This window comes from Protopterus annectens, chromosome 10.part0 (assembly GCF_019279795.1).
Source record: "Protopterus annectens isolate FY-2018-M chromosome 10.part0, PAN1.0, whole genome shotgun sequence".
NCBI classification, from domain to species: domain Eukaryota; kingdom Metazoa; phylum Chordata; order Ceratodontiformes; family Protopteridae; genus Protopterus; species Protopterus annectens.
The window spans coordinates 1214757524-1214776054 of NC_056744.1; the positions used below are offsets into that span (position 1 = coordinate 1214757524).

General features: G+C 39.4%; 1 protein-coding gene across 1 annotated transcript in view; it reads right to left on the reverse strand.

Annotated features, from left to right (window-relative positions):
- The window catches only part of AXDND1 (axonemal dynein light chain domain containing 1), a 2684234-nt gene extending 2666348 nt beyond the window's left edge, over positions 1-17886 (reverse strand). The window contains exon 1 of the mRNA XM_044085955.1: positions 17710-17886. The gene's annotated coding sequence lies outside the window, so the exon portion shown is untranslated. The remainder of the gene's footprint in view (positions 1-17709) is intronic.
- Positions 17887-18531: the final 645 nt, after the last annotated feature.

Sequence of the window (18531 nt, forward strand, 5' to 3'; positions counted from 1 at the left end):
GGTCCTATGCTATTTAACATCTTCATCAATAACTTCCACACTGCTATACCCAACATCAAAATCATTCAATATGCAGATGACTCTACCCTAATCTGCTCTGCCTCAAACCTCCCTGAACTGCTGTCTAAAACCCAGACTGCCTTCTCCAAAACTGAAAAATGGATGCACCAAAACCACCTCTCTCTTAACGCTAGCAAATCCAAAATTCTTCTATTCTCACCCTTTAAGAACTCCTTCTTCAATAAAAGTGACTTCAAAATCCTCAGCCAAACAAACACACCTATAGAAGTCGTCAATTCCGCTAAACTTCTCGGCATGATTTGTTGACGAACAGCTAAAGTTCGATATACATGTACAACAAAACATAAAAAAAAACACCAAAAGCTAGGTACATTGTATAGGAACAACCACTTTCTCTCTAACACAACAAGGCACACTCTGGCCTCTACTTTTCTCCTTCCTTCCTTACCATATGGTGCACCTCTCCTAACCAACCTGTCTTCCTCTACCACCTCTAAACTAGAAAGCTGCTACAATAAAATCGCTAAATTTGCCTCCAAAGCCAAAAACTCCACTCATCACTGCCTCCCCCTACAATCCCTGAACTGGCTAGAACTACCAAACCACTTAGATTACCTACAACTCTCCATAGCACACTCACTCATATTTTATCCTGCTAAATGCCCTGCTCTAATCAGTATCCTTCTACCTTATATTCCCAACAGAGCCCTTAGATCTGAACATCAGAACTTAATTTCTATCCACAAACCTAAACATCCTGCCGGCCAGATGCTCCTCTCCTATGCCCTTGGCAACAAATGGAACCCCCCCCACTAAGAACCACCCCAAACACTGAAAATGCCAAGGCCCTACTTTTCAAACACCTGTCTACTAAACGGAAATGCCCCTGCCTCCTGCCTACTTAATCTGGGACCACTTCTAGTATGAGTCTCCTCTTTCTGATACATTTACCCTATCTTCCTCCTACAGACTTATTCCTTCAACTATATCTATCTCTCCCTGCAATTCTCCTGCAGCTTTATCCCTCTACTTAACTACTTCTACTACTTCTACCCCTAGAGCTAGATTTGCTCACCAAAACTGGTAAATGCCACCTAATCCTTCTACTCCCATCCTTCTACTCCTACAGCTATACTTGCTCAATAAAACTTGTAAATAACTACACAATCCTTCTACTCCCATAATTATACCTGCTCAACAAAACATGTAAATATTGTAAATATAGAGCACAGATTTCTATCTCTAATACTTTCACTCAAAACGCTACCACTATTTCTCTTTCCTTTCAACCTTAACTATCTTTTAGGAATCTCTAAGAAATACTGCTATACTATGCAAATGTAGTAACCATAACTTAAGTATGAATTGTATTCTCATACTGTCCTGTATTCGTTGAAATCATATTCTGCAAAATGTTGAATGCTTTCTAAATTCTTGATTGTGTTGAAATCCTGTATGTAATATTTTTTATGCATTTTCTGAGCTTTTCTCCCCGGGCCTCCACTGAAAATGGGCCATGTTGACCCAGTGGACTTTCCCGGTAATCAAACTAGAATAAATAAATAAATAAGGTGTATTAAGGCCATGGAAGGACTGGTCCCCCTTGCTAAATCATGACATAGTTAAAGTTTATGAATTCCTTTACTACTTTAGCCTTTGATTATTGCATTGTAAGAGTATAATTAATTAAAAATCATGACATCTGTTACCCCTTTAGGCTTTTGTGTTTACCAACAGTGCTCCACTCAGCACCTCCCTACTTAGTTCCATAGTTTAGTACTAGGCTATCTGCCCTAGGGCATTTATAAGCCTAGCCAAAGTGTATGTGGCTTTCGCCACCCCATGGAATGATACAAAAGTGTACAATTTAAATTAAATTTAGTTTACTGTGCCTCTATCTAGCAATGACACAGAGATGACCCCGGGGTAAACCTACGATCACCCATCCATTCATCCAGATTTCTCTTGAAGAGAGTCAGTGAGGGGCTCTGCCTAACATGGACAGGTATCCTGTTCAAGAGTGCGGGAAGCCTCTGGGTTATGAATCTATCCCTCCAGCATCTCCTATTCATATTTGTGCTGAGGTTTAGATCTTTAGCTCTCATGGCTCTAATGGATTTGGATTTTTTGAGGAGGAGCATGTCCATTAATTCTGAATTGGACATGGCCTTGTACGTAAGGCACAGATCACCTCTGAGCAGGCGGTATGCTACTGAGTAGAGCTGGAGCTTTTTCAGTCTGGCAGCATATGACATATGCTGGAGACCCTTGATCCTCTTAGTAAGGTACTTTTGGGGTCTCTCCAGCTGCTGCAGTTGCCAGGTGAGGTACATAAGGGAGGAATATAAGGGTACAATGACATCCTTTGATCTGGATGTGAATCCCTTCATGATAAGGTGGGCAAGGTAGAAGGTCTTTCTAACCACTTTGGCGACGTGGGTGTCAAATGAGAGGTCACTGTCAACTTGGGTCCCCAGGTCTCTGATTACTTTTTCCGTACTTAATGGATTACCACCTATGTGGTAATTTGTGGGTACTTTGTTTTTTCCAAAGGGGATGACTATACATTTTTTGGCATTTAGTTTAAGGCCATGACTCTGGCACCAGTCGTCTGTTTCTGTGAGGCCCTTCTGGAGGATGCATGTGTCAGCTGGTGTGTCGACTATGGCGCCTAGTTTGCAGTCGTCTGCGAACTTTGTCAGCCAAAACTACCCTTTTGTTTGCCTGCACATCTGAGAAATAAATGCCAAACAAGAGGGGTCCCAGGACAGAGCTCTGTGGGACTCCACTTGTGACTGGCTTAGAGTCTGACATAGCTCCAGCTATTCTGACTTTGTGGGTTCTGTCCTTTAGCCAGTTTGCAACCCATCTTGTGACAAACGGGTTTACATTTAAGCTGTTGAGCTTGTCAATGATGCCTGAGTGGGGTATTGTGTCAAAGGCTTTTGCCAGATCCAGGTAGGCTGTGTGAACTGCTTTGCCTTCATCGATGGCTTTAGTGACTGTTTCAAAAAAGTCCACCAGGTTTAAAAGACAGGATCTGCCTTTTACAAAGTCGAACTGGGTAGGGTCAATTGTATGTAGGTCCCCGATGTCTTTGTTTATGAGTTCCATAATGATCCTTTCCAAACTTTGCAGACTAGGCTGGTCAAGCTTATGGGGCGGTAGTTTCCAGGGTCTGTAGATGTGCCACCTTTGTGGAGTGGGACCACTGTAGCTGTACGCCAGTGTTCAGGGACGTATCCTGTAGCAAGGCGAAGATTAAACAGCGTTCTTATGTGCGGGTTTAGCTCCTCTAGGAGTTCACGTAGCACGCAACCCGGGACACCACCAGGTCCCATGGATGCTGTATTTTTAGCTTTGCTGAGGGCAGCTCTTACCTGGACATCTGAGATTTCAGGGAGGTTGCATTCAGCTGAGATATTTATTTTGTCTTTTGGGGGAGAGGGAGGGGAGAAATTTGCACTGAACCTGTCTGCCAGTATGTTGGCAATATCTGTGGGTTCAGTGTATTTTTTGCCGTTATGAACTAACTCTGCGCATATCTGAGGGTTTCCGCCCAGGTTTCTAACATAACTGAAGAAGGCCTTGTGATTATCTTTAGTGTCCTTAGCGGTTTTTCTCTCAAAGTTGGCCTTTGATGATTTTATTAGCGAACGTAGTTTTTTGCTAGTGCTGATCAGGGATGCCTTCCCTTTATGGGATTTTGCTCTGACTTGCAGTAGCTTCCTTCTCTTGTTATAAAGTTTGTTTATTGCTGGGGTCCACCAGATAGGATGCCTGCCTTTGGTGGAAAGGGCCTTGGTTTTATTTGGGATTGCATGATCCATGCATTCTTGGAGATGCCCGTAGAAAGCATTTGTGAAGGATTCAGCAGTGTGGGATGTGGTTTCCACTGGCCCAGGGGGCTTGAAGGATACCATTTCAGTCCTAAGGAGTGTAAAGTCGGCTTTTGAGAAGTTTCTCACTGTGGTCTTTTGTGCTGGGGGTGGAGGTGGGATATGAATATCTAAGGTTATTAGTTTATGGTCTGATCTCACTAGTGAGGGGTATACTTCCAGTGTTGAGCATTTTGTCCCCATGTTTGTGATGATCAGGTCAAGTATATTATTTGCCCTTGTGGGGAGGTGACTAGTTGTTCCATCGCATTTGAGTTGATGAATTCCAGGAACCTTTGGGCTAGGGTGCTGGGGCTTGAGTAATGCACCCAGTCTATGTTTGGGTAGTTGAAGTCTCCCAATATGATGGTATTTGGTGAGACATTCATTTCCTCCAGTGTCTTCAGGAAGGCTGAATGGAGTTCCTGAGATTGCGAGGGTGGTCTGTAGCATGCTACAAGTTGTATAGCAGTTTTGCCTACGGTTAGTTGCACGTGGATGGTCTCCGATGCTTCGTGCGTTGCCACTAACCTGGAGGTGTGGGTGTCTTTAATGAATATGGACACTCCCCCTCCTTTTGTGGTTCGGCCCAGGTTTTGGGGCCGAAATGCATGATACGAGGTATAACCTGGTAGGGCTGGGGTGCTCTCAGGAGCCTTGAACCAGGTTTCAGTTACTGCACAGACATCGATGCTCTCCATACTGAGGAGTGCTTCGAGAGCCTGCATCTTGAGATTTAGACTTCTGGCATTGAGCAGCATTACCCTTAGTTTTTTCCTTTATTGTTTTCTAAGGTGGTGGGTTTGTCTTTTGAGCCTTGCCTAAAAAAGGCACTATGGGGGTGGCAAGAGCCTTAGCCAATATCCGGAAGCCCAGTGGTGACAGATGCAAGCCGTCCCTTGCGAAGCAGCGTGGCTTGTCCATCATGTCATCCCAAGCAGACAGACATTGGATCCCCCTAGAATGACACCAGTAATTGAGCCAATTATTAAAGCTGATCATCTTGTCTTTGTATTGTGGCATCATTCTTAGTGAGGGCAAGATGCTGCTCAGGGTCAGGGTCATACCGGCCTGGGCTACATAATCAGAGAGCTCCTCTATGTCTCTTTTCATGTAGTCCAAGCAGGTACGTCTCAGGTCATTCACGACGGCATGGACAATGACGGAGTCATATTTGTACTTGCTTTGGAGTGACCTGAGTGCTTGTGTTATGTAGGATTTTCCATTTATTTTGGCCAAAAGTCCGCAGTTTATGTAAAGGGAGTGGGGGTGGTTGAACTACTTTTGTAATTCATATGAGTTTATCTGTATTGCTAGGATATTTAAATATCTTTGGTCATGCTTTATTAACCTAGTTGCTCCCAGAACTATTGGAACTATCTAAGTTACCTATGCTCAGCAATGCTCAAGTTTCTGCTTGCATGTCATAACAATTATGGCCCTTTTATTTACTGTTGACTGGGCTCATCCCACTATGTCTGTTGCCTATGTTCTGGGATGACCTGAGGTGATCTTTACATAAACTGCGGACTTTTGGCCAAAATAAATGGAAAATCCTACTATTCTTTTCATTAAGTACCATGGTATCTTTAACATTCACCTAAGCTACTAACCACTCAGGCAGATGAGAACTCAGCTTAACATCTCATCTAAAGGCTGGCATTTCAGAAGTTCAACCACCCCCACTCCCAGGCTGCACTGCACTATAAACACTGGTATAATCCAATTAAATGATTTAAAAACAAAACCCACAGTCAGATCCATAGCAAGTATGGGACAAGGGGGTGGCTGCTGCAGCTGCAAACTAACAGGCATGAACAGCATTGTAGGGTGAGATGCCATTTGGTCCCTGCAAGCAGTATCAGCAATTATTAAAGCATCTGAGATTAAGAATTGTGTCAGGTGGAGCATAAAATTTAAACATAAATTGATATAAAAAAAGGACAGATAAAAAATAAAACAGGAAAGCAATAAAGAAAGAGAAACACAAAAGCAAAAGCAGTTATTAATAATGTGTGCTACACTGGTTGGCAGAAATTGGAGGAGTAAAAAGTGGTTAAATATGCAGTGACAAAACACAGAATGCAGGAAAGACAAAAAGGTAATACTGCAATATGTGTGCCACAAAGGTCTGAAGTAAATGCCCCCCCCCCCCCACCACAAGTGTGAATGACATAGGAACAATGCATGAGTTGCAAAGAGTGACCACAAGGACCAGGGAAACTGGGCTGAACAACCTCAGCAGTCTGTAATGTCCTGATCAAATGAACTTAATAGAAGGTGGCAGACATGGCCAAGCAGACAGTGCACTGCATGGCACCATAGTGACCATGCCATGGAGACAGAATCACTGATGTGGCAATGTAATATTGTGAGACACACTGATGTCCCTCTTACCAGGCTGAATAAGGAGAAGGTTACAGTTAGTTGCCCATCAGGGGCCAGGATTCACCACATCCCACAAGCACTCATGTCACTTACCCCTAAGTACCAGTACAACTCAGTCATTGTCCATATGAGTGTGAATGACCTAAGCCATACCTCCTTGGACTATATGAAGACAGGCATGACTGAGCTCTCAGAATATGTGTCACAGGCAGGTATGATCCTAGCAATGAGTAGCATTCTACCATCTCCAAGAATGATGCCACAATATCAGCAGAAAATGACTGACTTTAACAATTGTCTTATCTACTGGTGTCATTCTAAAGGGTTCTAATATTTGTCAGCCTGGGAGGAGATGGTTGACAGGTTACTCTGCTTTGCCAGGTATGGTCTTCACCTGTCACCTCTAGGCTTTCAGATATTCATCAATACATTGTCCACCCCTATAGTGCCTTTTTTGGCACTGCCAAACAGACAAACCTTCCAACATAATAAAATCTACTCAGGACAAGCTAGAGGTGTTACTGCTCAATGCTAGGAGTCTCAAAAAGAAACTGCACTCCCTGGAAGATCTCCTCACCTTGGAGAATGCTGACATCTGTGCAGTTACTGAAACATGGTTCAAAGCCACAGAAGGCACTCCAGCAGTACATAACTATTAATGTCTTTCATATGTTCCGACCACCCACTGAATATGAAAGAGCAAAAGTTGGAGGTGTATCTATCTACATAAAGGATAAGCACACCTCAAGGTTGGGCAAACAATATGACATTCGTGAGCTACTCCGTGTCCAACTAGCCATGGGGGAAAATCCATTACCATATTCTTGATAGCTACAGTTTCTCCACCATGAACCAGAAAACCCATACTTCATACCAGAAGTTCAAATAAATCTAAGTAAAACAGAGAGTGGTTAAGTGCTTTCATCTGCCAAATCAGACATCTTCAGAACCAGACGAAAGCGCTTAACCATTCTCTGTTTTACTTGGATTTATGGTAATGCTGCTTTGTGGTTTCCTTTTGGACTGACTAGGTTTTTTTTGGATTTTGTTTGGTGTATACCTGGTCAAGCACTGGTGGAATTTTTTTGGTCATACCAAAAGTTATTAGAACTACAGTCAGCCCAATACCATATTCATAGGTGATTTTAACTACCCCTCCATCAATTGGGAAGCATATACGATCACTAACATGCAGGTCCAAAGATTTCTTGACTTTGTAAATTAAAATGCCCTGGAGCAGCTAGTCTGCAATCCCTTTAGCTTGACAAATATCCTAGATCTGCTACTCACAAATATGGGAAAGTGCTGTGAACCCCCCTCCCCGTAATGTCTTCACTGATAAGATCAGATCACAAAACGGTCTCCCTTGAAATAATGGTAAAACTAGTCCCCGCACGTAACCCCAAAAGAACTTCTAGGAGGTAAATTACTCCTATTAAGGGATGGCATAACCAGTTTCTATGCTTCCTCAAATCCAGAAAACACAGAAACCTATGCAGAGGAGTACACAAAAGCCCTGTATGACTGTATAAACAACTGCATGGAAACGACAGTACCAGACTGAAATAAACTCATGTTAAACCACAAAAACAAGTCACCCTGGTGAACCACTGGTATTAATAGGTTGCACAACAAAAGAAAGATAATCCTGTCAAGACGTAAGAGGGTTGTGCACAGCATAAATGTCCCTCATTGCTCTAAACAAGCAAAAAAAGCAGGCTTGAAGCAGGAAACAAAACGCAACATGGTAGAATGTTGTTTAATCAAAAGACAGACAGTTAAGCGCTTTTGTCAGGTTGTAACACAAAGACTTCATCAGAACAGCAAGTCACAAAGTCAAGTCAGGTTTAATAACCCTCCTACTCAATATCACATGACAAAAACAGCCAACCATATTTTATAAAATCCAACAGATTAATGTTAATTACATAATCAATTAAAAATTGAAAAAAACATGTTCTAAAATTTTAAATATTTGAAATATGTAAATATATGGATGTGTTTGTCATGTGATATTGACTAGGAGGGTTATTTAACCTGAGTTGACTTTGTGACTTAATGTTCTGATGAAGTCTTTGTGTTACAACCTGACAAAGTGCTTAACTGTCTGTCTTTTGATTAAACAACATTCTACCACATTGAGTTTAGTTTCCTGCTTCTTTTGGTTTTACAAAACTGCTCTGGTTCTCAGTCTGGATAAACAGATCTTGAGGCAAAAATCCAAAGTTAAGGACAACCATAAGGCATTTTTCAATTATGTTTGCCATCTTAAGGGCAACAATCAATAAGGTGCAGAATTAGTTGTAGATGGTATCACCTATACTCAGACGGAAGACATAGCAAATCTGCTGGGCAACAAATTCAGCTCAAATTTCTCCTTTCCATCACCCCCAATTCTCCCCTAAGAAATACCCCCCACCACTCCATCACCAATTATTACCAAAGAACATGCTGCCCTGCACTCTCTAAAGCTACAAACACAGCTTTAATTGGGCCTGATGATATACAAGTTTGTCTCTTAAACAGCTTAAATCAGGACTTGTCAGGCCCATTAGTATTTATATTTAATCACAGCCCCTGGACTGGCTTTGTCCCAAAAGAGGAGAGGACAGCAACAGTCATCCCTCTGCATAAAGGGGGACCATCTACTGACTCAGGAAATTACAGACCCATATGACTGACTAGTCTTATATGTAAGGTTATGCAAAGAATAATTATGCACCTGATAAATAATGACACAGGAAACCTCCAAACACTGGAACCTGCCCAATTTGGCTTTTTCAAGGGCAAGTCACGCCTACTGAATTTGATGGATTTCTATGAGAAAGTCACTAAGGCCATGGATGAGAGGAAAACAGTACATACCACCTAACTTGGCCTGGCCAAGGCATTTGACACAACTCCCACTCAGGTATTATAAATAAACTCACAAAACTGGGCATAAATCTGTACATTACCAAATGGATAGCCAACTGGCTGACAGACAGGACACATGGTTTAGGTGGGTGACTCCAAATCCAGCAAGAGGCCATTTACTAGTGGTGTGTCACATGGCTCAGTGCTGGGATCACTCCTGTTTGGAATATACTTCTCTGAAGTAAAGGCCAGTGTGGAAGGCCTCTGGATGGCAACGTTTGCCAATGACTACAAGCTGGGGGTAATCAATGAATCCCCCAATGATGTAGATATCCTTCAGGAGGATCTAGATCAGACAAATCATTGATGCCAGAACTATAGCCTAAAACTATATGCGAAAAAATGCATTATCATGCCCTTTGGGAATTCAAATACCTCTGCAAATTAAAACATCAATACCACACCCATAAGAGTAGAATTAGAGGTGAGTGATCTAGGTACGCAGACAGATAGTAACCTGAATTTTTACCACCATATGTTCACAGTGGTGAAGAAATCCTTCTACATGGCACAATTTCTAAGTAAAAGTATGGCATCCAAATCCAAGGAAAGTATAGTCCAACTGTACTCATTAGACCAATTATTGAGTACAATGCACCATACGGCATGTATTTGACTAGGCACTTAGCAGCTGGAGTGACGTCAGGGGTTCCTCACAAAGAAAATACAGGATGTAAACAACATGTCCTATGTCGTAGACTAAAAGCCTTATCCCTTTACTCTGTCTCCTACCAATTATTTAGGGGGGACTTATGCCTGACCTACAAGGCACTCACAAATGCAGCCCTAATGGAGCTGTTGCACATCCACAAGTCAAACAGCACAAGGTCTTCCGATCTGGGGATCTAAACTTAGTCAGTGACTCAAACAAAACATACTGAAGAGATAGATGTCTGTCTCAGAGACTGCCCCTTCTTTGGAACAGGCTTCCTCTTCACATTAAACACAGCCCTTCTCTGGCCCTCTCAAAAAAAAATTGGATCAATGGATGGGGAATCGCAAATTTACACCTGGGTAGTGCCTATGTCCCTTAAGGATGGGGCAATCTGTAAGATACTCTAGGCACAGGCACACATCCCAGTCATCCTCTTGCCCCTAGGGGGCCATATATTGTGTGAAATCAGGTTATATTGGCTAGGCTTTTTAGAGCTCTTAAGCCATTAGCCTAGTAATCTCTAATGAACCTATGAATACATATGGGCCACAGACATCCACTGCAATGTTGATATAATGGCACAGGACAGCCACAATTAAACATCAACCAACAGCCTGTCAGCTGTATGCTAACAGTATGTCAAGTGTAACTGACACTGGCTGGGAGACTGACTGGACAGTGGAAGAGTAAGGCTGGGTAAACTAAGCAGGGCATGGTGTATAAATGTCAGGGGTAAGGCCATTGACATAGCCAAATAATCAGGTCCGTAATAGATGATACCCAGGATGGTATTGAGCACCCATCATCAGACCAGTCAGGATTACAATGATACTAGTAGGAATCCCTGAAGTAGGATGGACAGTAGAATAGGTCAACCAGCACTGACAAGGTCTGTGAAACATTATGCAAATCAAAGCTATATGATGTAGTTAAACTAATTAGGAGCAATGTAAAAATGGACAATGAAGCAGGTCACTAACAAATATCTATACCTATAAGTTATATCAATGGCCTATACGTATCCCAAATGACTGGACAGTCTTGCTTGGCATCTCTGACAAATTAGCTTATCATCCTCTATCTTACCTGGTTCTGAAACAACAGAAAACAAAAAGATATCTGTGACCCACAAGTACAGCAAGTAAGTATATCTGTCACTTTAGATGTACACAGTCTATTTACACTGATATCAAATGAATATGGAATGGACTTGGACAGAAGATATACAAGTGAAGCTGCTCCCCTATCAAATATAAAAATAAATGTTATTTGGGAATTACTTTTGATTACTTTAGAAAGTAATGTCATTTTGTCACTTCAGGATAAACTGCATGTACAAAAACAAAAGGTAGCCAAGAGAATCCCATTTGACAACACATATGCAGATATAGCAATACTGACATAAGAAGCTGAATTTGTTTTCAATGAAAATAATCTATGTACTTCCACAAAGAGACCAGTCACCAGTCCCCAGGGTTCTATGCTGGGACGTCTCTTGTTTGCCATCTACTTTTCTGAAGTAAAACCCAATACCAAAAAAGCTCTGGCTGACTAACTTTGCAGGTGACTCTAAGTTAAGAGCAGTCATTGAATCCCAAAATAATTTAGCCATGTTGCAGGAAGATTTGTCCTGAATAAATAACTGGTGCCAAAATCATGGACAGAAACCAGACGACAAAAACATATTATCATATCCTTTGGGAAGTCAACTACCACACTGACAATACACCCCTAAGAACTGACCTAGTTGTTTGGGATTTGGGAACTTATGTGGACAGTGACCTAACTTTTGAACATCTGTCAACTGTCAGAAGAAAGCCGTTATACACTGCACAGCTTATAAACAAAGGGATTGTGTCTAGATCTAAGGATGTCATTGCCTCCCTTTACTCAGTCCTCTTTAGGATAATCACTGAGTATAATGCTCCCTTCGGCATGTATCTGTCCAGACATATGCAACAACTGGAAAGCATACAAGACCTAAACAGTATGTCCTACATGGACCGACTCAAAGCCCTGTCACTATGCTTTGTATCCAAAGACTATTAAGAGGTGACCTGTGTCTGGCATAGAAGGCATCTTCTGACCAATTACATGATGGATTTACTGCACATTAGCAAGTCAAATGGCATCAGAAATACTCGGTCTAGAGATCTAAACCTTTTCTTCTGCATCAACAGAACAGTTTGGAGGTACAGGGATATCTTGCAGAGAATATCACTAGTCTAGAAGTGACTCTCCATCCAAGTAAAATAAAGCTCATCCCTGCCCATATCCAAACACAAGTTGGATCGTTGGATGGGAAACTGAAAACTTATCCTGGGACTGATGTCTATACCACTAATGGACAGAGGTAGTTCCTAATTACTTAATCCTATGCATAGTTCCCCTCAAATTATCTAGGATATGACATGATCCCAGTTATTTTTATGATGGCGTAATATATAATTATCGACCGTGGGATGGGTAAGGCTAGTGTAACGCCAAATGGGAATAGCTGAATTCAAGTACTAAAAGAGAAATTGGCTATGCTAAAAAAAAAGAAAAAAAAAACGGTCCACAAGGGCAGGTAGCCTAGTACTTACCTATAAACCTATAATAAATTAACTTTTTATAAATGTTTTATGGGCAATATTTGTCTTATATAGACTGGCCCACAGAATAATATTATGAATTTTGAAGTAAAAAATAAGTACCAAACCAACACGGCTAAGCAAAAACTCTATTGAACATAACAGAAAGTGATAAAAGTGAGTGCTTTCATGATAACACTATCGCTTCTTCAGACTAATAAACAAGTAGAAAGACATGAGTTTAAAAAGAAAGCAAGACTAATCAGCTATCAATTGCAAATCTGATAACTATAAGGTACACACACACACACAAGCAATGCAACAATTGTTATAAATACAAGGGAAACAGTACAAATAAAATCTTAGTTTAAAATCTTTGTTTAAAATAACATTAATGTTTAAGCGGGCATGCTTTCAAGAATGCGAAAGCGCTCACTTTGATCACTTTCTTTTATGTTCAATAAATAGAGTTTTTGATTAGCCGTGTTGGTTCAGTACTTGCTTTTTACTTCAAGTTTACACAGTTTTCCTGTACAGCACCTTCCGCCTGTTTCTGTGTATTTTTACTTTTTGTGGACACATATTATGAATTTTATTCACTATTTATCTGACAGTTGATTTTCTTTGATCTAGCACAGTCTACAAGAAACCTAATACAGTAACACGTAACTACACAGTTCAAGGTTGCATAAATAATATATGATTAAAAATATTGTTACGAGACAGATGTATAGGATGTACAGACCAACTACTCAAGAATAGAATATTAATGATCTGCTGAATCACCTTGTAATTGACCTTACTGAAAGAGGTTATAATGAACAAATGTTATTTGATGTGAAGGAATAAGATTTATATGAATGTGAGCATACAACCAGACAACTTTTTTTTTCCTTCATACTGAACCATCAAATATATGTAGAAGACAACATAATAACTTTCGGAGAATGACATTCACATATAATAGACACATGCAAGTCTTGCAGGAAAAATAAAGAAACACTTGCATATAATTTATTTATCTGAAGGTTTCAAGGAAATTGTGTCTGGCTGTCCTTGTTTCTCATTTAAGAAGTTTAAGAACTTGAAACAAAAACTATGTTATAGCACTATAGAATGTGTTAAGAATGTAAACTTTACTCAAAAGAATGGAAGAAATCCAGGTTTTAAAATGTCAAAAGTGTAAGTACCTTCTTAAAGAAGTTTTTTTGTACATTCCATTACAAAGAAAAATTATTACTCACATGTATACACTGATTGTGATTTTAAAAATATAGTTTCTTTAGCTGTACACACCACCTGTCCTAATTTTCTAAAAGAAAGCTTGGAGATTGTCTGACTATCTCTCAGAAATAAAGAAAATATATACAAATGTATATAAAATGCTTTAAACATAGCTTAAAACTGATAATACAAATATCTTTAAGTTTGCAGTGTTACAAACAGTGCATGAAGATAAAAGAGGTGGAGATTATGGAAAACTACGAGAATAAATTATCAGTTGTACTTGGATCTGACAATTTACCATTACCAAATGGGCTGAATAGTATAAACTGTATTATAAGGTGGTAACCAGAAGCAATCAGCACTGTGTTCTTTGCACACAGTTTAATGTTCCAGGTATTTTCATCTTTCATATAAAAAAGCCAACCCTTAAATTAAGGGCATTAAGAAATTAGATGACCCATTTTAATGAAACTATACATTTAAGAGACTTATTATCTTAAGTCATGAGACATTAAATAAATTATTTAAACAGTGAATGATATGTGTTCGGGTTTACCACTTGAGGTAGCACCTGAGAGTGTGAAATTTTATAGTCTGTATATATATATATATATATATATATATATATATATATATATTTGATTTTTATTATTTTAATAAAGTGCCATAAAACAAAATTCTTATTTTCTCCTAGAAGCCAGCTTTATTTTTATTTTTATGTTTAAACTGTTTATAGATCAAAATTTAACTCTTTGATCAGCTTTTGCAGATGTTGTATAGTATGTTTTATTGGGTCAAACTAAATATTTCTTAAAAGATTGCATGTAGAGAATAGATAACCTAAGGAATCGGGGGGAAAAAGTGTACTATATGCATTAGGGAGGATTTTGATATGTAGATGCAATGCATTATAATGTGGAAATAAATAAGCGTGTAAAGAGATTATTGCTTATGTATGTGAAGACTAACAAATTTTCAAATATGTAAATTATTAGAGAAGAATTATTTAATTATGGAATCTGGGTAAAACTGTTTATAAAAATTCTCCTATTTTTTCAATAAGCAGCATGGGATCATTAACATGCAACAAATCTACCACCATCTCAAGCAGATGGAATCTTGCTTTAACATCACATCCGAGGGAAAGCAAATCAGAAGTACAGTATCTCCCTAATCCTACTCTACAGTAAGCACCTGTTATGTGGATAGACCCCAGAGTCTTCAGATCTTCTCAACATCAAAAGTAACTGTACAACCTTATGAGCCACAGACACTGACATTTTGTTTGATAAATGGGAGGGTGAACTGGTCTGAAGGTCATTTTCAGACATGATTGGGGCTAACAAGCTGAAAAACATTGATACAGAAAATACAGAACTATTGACTTAAGGCTAGAACCACATAATAAGTAATAAGTAAAAAGAAGCAGATAAAAAGTATTCCTAATAAGCTTAGAACAGCATTATAACATTTTGACGAAAATACCTGGAACATTAAATCTATGTGCAAAGAACACAGTGGTAGCTGCTTCTCGTTATCACCTTATAATAAATAGCCAAATGAGTTAATGTTGAAAAAAGAAATACCACAAGTACCAATGAAGAACTTACAACAACATCATAACTAGGATAATCTATCTAGATTATATATTACAAACCATGGTGGCATGTACAGCTACGAAACATCCAAAAAGACATGCAAGCCTAATTAGGTGAAACATAAAAGACAAATATTTAACTACTCTAGACTATTCCAAAGCTTAAAATGCAGTACTGAGAAGGTCTATGGTCATCTAAACAAAGAATGAGCCTGGACTTTGCTTGAGGAAATAAAGCACAAAGGTTGTGAGTGTAGCACCAAATGGATCAATTCCTTGGTTATGAGAATGAGGAAAATCTATAGTGTATTAGCACAGAGTAATAGGACAACTGTAATCCAGCATCTTTACCTTGCATAAACAAACATTATAGTTGCAGAGCACTTTCAGAGCTTAAGTTCCTGTGAACCTCAAACTTTACTACTGAGGTTCATAGTAGAAAAAGTTTCACTTTTCTCAAAATGCCAAAAAAGCATTACAAATCTGCATGGCTGACAATCTAACGCCTTCCATAAGTTACAACTCCGTTATGGCTCTCTGTCAAAAGTGTGATAATTAATAATACAAGTCCTTACACTTTGAAAAATAAACTGCAATTCAGCCAGAATAACAATGAACTCTAAAACTCACTGTTGTACTTTTGCAAAGGCAGTGCTTTGACCCCACACCCCTTCTAGTTATGTATGCTAAGTACAAGACTGCTATACCTCAAAATGGCGGGGAGGGGTGGTACTTACATTTCAAGATACTGGAATCTCTGACTTAGTACATATTATACTCACCCTTGTTTTGTTTTGTTTTTTTTACAGTTCCAAGGACTGTAATTTCTGTCCTTAATCATCCAGCAGGTACACCCTTTCTTCCATTAAATTTATTTCCCTGCTCATATTGCAGCATTTTGTTTGAAGTGCAGAAAAATCATCACTAAAGTTTAAGTTCACATACTTCATTCATCTATAATATTTAAAAAGCAAAACCTGCCTGTACAATATAATCTTTAATTTAACTGCAGACCTAAGTCTAGGAAGAGGCTAACATGATGCCTTAAAATTAAAGAAAATAAAGCAGCAGGTTTGGCAGTTTACTGTAGCAGAAGGTTAAGGCTATGGGATCCTAATAAGTGTCATCTTCTGGTCCCAAGTTCAGTTTTCTCATTCCCCACTTGCCTACTCTAAGTAAGTAATTTAATCTAACTTCCTGGGTCACCCCTGAAAAAAACACATCATCAGATACTTTTACTCAGCCAGTGGGTTGATTGAGCTGCTATGCATACCCTTTACCTATTATTTGTATATTGTCCCCTTCAGGTTTCCTCTCCTATACAGCCTGCAAATGACGGGCATAGTTTATGCAAGTATCCTAAGGCTTTTAAAAGATACATAGATTCATAAATTCACCCACCTGGGCCTTTATAAGCCTATCCATGCAATCCAACCCAACTATGTCCCTATGTATCATGGGTGTTTATTAGGCGAGGGTATGTTAGGAAGTTTCTACAGGTTATGTGACAAGGGGCTATGTTAGACAGAAGCAAATAGTAATGTCCAAACTATCAGAGACATGGGGGCCAGACCAAGGGTGAATTTCTGATTTCCCATCCATTGGTCAAGTTATGCTTAAACAGGGTGAGGGAATGGACTTTGGGAACCTGTTCATGTACATTTAAAAGGCTCGTTTTACCCTGGAATTGTAACATGTTAATATCACTACCCATTCAGTCCATACCTGTCCGCTGTACAGATTTTCGCATAATGTCCAGATTTTTGCCTCAAATTTTTGGTCTGTTCCAAACAACATTTGTGGTTGTCTGACAATTAAATCACTGAGGACTGAAGTCACTAAATAATAGCAGACATTCGAGTTTCACACTTTATATACTTCATAAAAGTCATGCTAATGCAAAATCTGTTATAATAGTAACTTTCACAGATTATAACAGCAGCAATGTGTAAAATCTGTCCCTATTCTGGGGCCTTTGACCCCTCGTTATTTTAGCTTGGTCACGATTTCTTGCACTAACAGGTTGACAAATAGGATTCAGTCGCAACAAATCAGAGGGCTCCCGCCCACAAAAAAAAAAAAAAACTGCGTACACACTTTTCACGTGTACAATCAAGTGCGTGGACAATTTACTAACTTTGCAAACATATGCACATATTCTTAATTGGACTCTACAAACAACTGCATGCACTAACTTCCCTTAAATACAAGGTAGATCAGTACGCACTGCAGATGTGGAGTTATACTTTTGTGACTGGACAGAGCACTTTGCTTTCAATAGTATTACTTAACAAGCGTGGTAGATGTACACAGAAAAAAAAGCATACAGCCTTCTTCAAGCGCGGAAAGAATTTAAAAATATATATTTACGACAGTGAAATAAATTCCACATTCGAATGTCTATAAAGAATTCCCGTCAGCAGAATTAACAGTTGTTAGCTCTTGTAGCCATACCTGCGTGATCCAAGTAACTGCAACTAAAATGTCTCCAGAATTATCCACCCAACTTTGAATAATTTTGCTGCGTGGTCTATCATGTTAACTTGGGAACATTATACAGTGTTTCAATAAACTGTGTAATCTTCCTTCAAACTCAACACTCCACCATGACAATCTCCATAGTAACCCCAAGCGTCCACGATCTAACTTCGCGGAAGTATCGCGGAATTATATTCGTGACATCCCTGCAGCAAAAGGCTCGAAGGTTTCTCTATGAAAACTGGAAGTGGGAGAAGATAGTGAACAGTGGTAATAATCCTGCTGTTAAATAAAGGATTTCAGCACATTACCCGAATTTTACTTTTTTGCATGTATTTGCAGGATACTAGGTAAACCTGTGGGCAGTCGTAATAATATGTACAATCCACCACATATGTGATCCGTTTCTTTTACCTCTTGAATTATTACGGTGCTGGGGGTGCAATTGATACCACAGGCAGCATTAATTACAGCTAGTGTGTGAAGCACGCTCAAGATCTTTGCATATAAGACTGAGTTTCACTGTTTACTTCATCCGTTAACGGTGGCAAAGGCTCCTAAACTCCACCCACTGTTTTTTTCCTTGAAGGCATTTTTATTAAGAACTGGCACAAGCTACTAAAGATATCTGTGTTTTAGACATTTTCAAGAGAGATCTTAGGTTTAGGTTTGGAGGAGTACTTTGACTCGAGAGTACTGCATGCCCTTCAAAAATCTAAGTTTATGAGAGCAATATTTAAAATCTGTCCCTATTTTTGGGCCTTTGTCCCCATCCCCATTATTTTAAGTTTGTCCAGA